This window comes from Anoplolepis gracilipes, chromosome 10 (assembly GCF_047496725.1).
Source record: "Anoplolepis gracilipes chromosome 10, ASM4749672v1, whole genome shotgun sequence".
Taxonomy (NCBI): domain Eukaryota; kingdom Metazoa; phylum Arthropoda; class Insecta; order Hymenoptera; family Formicidae; genus Anoplolepis; species Anoplolepis gracilipes.
Genome location: NC_132979.1, coordinates 10211842 through 10215092, shown reverse-complemented (window position 1 = coordinate 10215092; position 3251 = coordinate 10211842). Strand labels below are relative to the sequence as shown.

Here is a 3251-nt window from a genome sequence, read left to right as displayed (position 1 = left end):
TTGTTTGAATTACCAGGTTATCCTTGCACTCTGTTATTGAGGATTTCCATTGTTTCTTTTTTAGATGTATGCGACCTTTCGGTGGAAGTAAATGAGGTAGCAGTCTTCTAACTGCAGAACGATTCTGCTATCTGTGCAATCAAATAAAATGAATTGAAGTGAAAGTAGTATACACAAGATGCTTACAGAAAAAGATGCTTACTGTCCGTCAATTCTTCTTGTTGAATCAATTCTAATAAAGATCGCGCGTTGTCGTCATCTTTTTTTGGTGGGCGAATTACCAATATCTTTGCAAAAAAAGTTTTCCAATTTTCTAGAGTCAGTTTTAACGCTGGTAGATTCAGAAATACATAATCCTCCTCAATTAATGTGTATGCATTCGGATGTTTTAAAATAGACCATCGTTCAAAAATTTGGCACAATTTCAAACTCCGGTTTGATTTTATAATTTTGTGTCGATGTTCAGCAGTAAGTTTCCATTTATTGACGACGATTTCCCAGCACGGTGTGGAATGACTTTTGAGCCATCCTTCAGCTTCACGAATAGTTTCTATAGATTATGAAAAAATTTAAATTTAATCCATTTGAGACATATAAAAATAAAATTTTAACTATATAGTATATATTTTAATTTTAAATATAAGTAAATTTGAAAAAACTGCCTGGTACCTTCATCGGAGGATAAATCAGAAGATTCGGTTTGTTGAAAGTTTGTAATTTCTGCCAATGGATTACCCACGCGAATGCGTTTTAGTTGACGTAATTTGTTACGATATTTGTCAACAAATTTTCCGCGGGAAATTACTGATTTTCCAACGCGAGATAACTTTTTAGGAATCGCAGGAATATAATACGTGGAAACGGATTCGGTGGGAAAATCTTTTACTATCGCCTCTGCTAGATGTTCAAAATCTTCATTTCTTAGACTAATAAAATATAATAAAAATTAATATTGAATAAAAATAACAAATATTAATAAGTATTAAAATTAATTAATAAAATATTATTATAGATATAGTATAGATATAGATGTATATTTGAAAATATAAATTTTAACGTATATAAAAAAGTGAAATAAATTACTGGCATGTTTCATTCATTAATTCTGTCAAAATGATCTCAACGATGATATTCCGTGATTTGCGGGTCAAAGATTTTGATGTTTTATAAGATTTTAGTATTGCTTCTCCTTGTATATTTGTATTAAGAATTGCTTTGATTGATATAGTTTTTGTTCTTAAAGCGTATGATAATTTTCCGGAAAAAGCGTTTTGTCTTTTTAAAACGTAATCGTTTGATGAATCTTGTACAGAAGAGCAAGAACTTTGTACAGAAGTCGCATTCTCTAATGTCTCCTCAGAATTCGTACTCTCGATCTGTTTAATACAATAAACGATAAATGTTGCTAAATAAATGAATTTATTCAAAATTAAAAAAATTCTCCATATTTATTCATTATGCCTACTAACAGGTATTTTCTTTTGCGCGTACGCCAGCGTCCATTTTTTTAAAAATTCGAGTCGTAATCCGATAGGTGTAATCATTTCCTTTATAAGTTCCGGGGTAAGATCGGACAGATTATCGTCACTAATCTGATTTTCTTAAGAAAAATTGCATAAATATTCAATGATTATTATCTTGAATAGCAACTGAATTTGGAATAAAATGCGAAACCAAACCAAAATTTAGTTCGTAAAATGAAATATTTAGTTGAATGAAAGATTCTTTTGCTCAAGAAACAAAATTTTTTAAATATTTGCAAAATGTTTTGTTAACATTTTATGCTCATTTTTTCGAAGCAAACTTTTTGTCATCTTTTAGAATATAATCGAATTTTTTAAGAGACTATAAAAACTAGATTATATTCTAAAAGATGACAAAAAGTTTGCTTTGACAAAATGAGCATAAAACGTTAACAAAACATTTTGCAAACATTTAAAAAATTTTGTTTCTTGAGCAAAAGAATCTTTCATTCAACTAAATATTTCATTTTACGAACTAAATTTTTGTCTAAGAACACTGTGAGGATAAAATTGTAAAATCGAAAATATTTTTCTTCAATGTACTTTCATTACTACATGGATATTTGATGGTATGCTTATAGATAGACACTGTGTACTATATATACGCATACGCATACCAAACCTTTGTGTACATTTTTTTACGAACACTTTTTACCCGTATATCACGGAAAATATTTTATGACAATAAAGAAATAGCAATCCAAACATTATTGGAATCATAATAAATTATGATGAAATCTTACGGTTTTGCTGATAAATTATTTTGATATAATCAATTGTTGCATAAGAAAATGTGTAAAAAATGCGTTAACAACTTAAATTACACAATTGAAAACATACAGTAGATATTTTCGAAACAAAACGGTGTGACTTATAGAATGAACCTTGCAAATAACGATAATAAATAATTTTTTAAAATAATACATACCTTCTAATACTTTTATTATGTTTGATTCAACCGAATCTTTCAGGCCCCAACTGCGAATAATATTGGCCATAATGTTTGTTCTTCATACGTTTCACAATTAACGATTAACTTGTAATAATTAACCACGAAACTACACAAAAACAGTATTGTAAGATAATTACGTATTTCACGAAACTTTTGTAAAACACTCGTATCCGTCAGGACTAGTCTGTTCTCGTCTTCTCCCCTCCATGAGGGCCTCTACGCGAGGTCCTCGCTGTGCCGCCTGCGCACCGCGGTGTGCGCGTTGATTAAGCCCCCGAATTTCGTACACTGAAAAAAAATTTACTTAATCTAAAAAAATATGTAGTTCAATACGTTCAAACAAGCATTTATTTAAATTAAGCAAGAATATTTTTAAATTAGTAAAATATATTGTCTATTTTACTATTCAGCAATATATTTTATTGATTCAAATATGTTTTTGCTTAATTTAAATAAATACTTATTTGAACGTATTGAACTAAATATTTTTTTAGAGTAAATAAATTTTTTTTTCAGTGTACATATAAAAAACGCACATTTCTTCTACAACGGATAACTTTATCAGTGAGAAGATACGCAACATATGAGCGCACACAAAGAAAGGGCCGTGTATGTGTACGGCTCGGCGATTCGGCTTCTTCCTTATACCCCTTCTACATGGCAACAGGCAATGTTGAAAATGATATCCTGTGCGATTAAACTAGCGGCATCTCGCTTAGCGGTATTACAACACAAGCGAAATTCAATTAAATTTTAATCGTTAAATCAAACTTTTG

The 3251-nt window shown here is 29.9% G+C and overlaps 1 long non-coding RNA gene across 1 annotated transcript; it reads right to left on the bottom strand.

Annotated features, from left to right (window-relative positions):
* Positions 1 to 1375: 1375 nt before the first annotated feature.
* LOC140670286 (uncharacterized) lies at positions 1376 to 2830 on the bottom strand. The gene is made up of 3 exons (XR_012047542.1): positions 2613 to 2830; positions 2452 to 2501; positions 1376 to 1600 (listed from the first exon to the last, which is right to left on the bottom strand). It is a non-coding gene; the product is annotated as an uncharacterized lncRNA (long non-coding RNA).
* Positions 2831 to 3251: the final 421 nt, after the last annotated feature.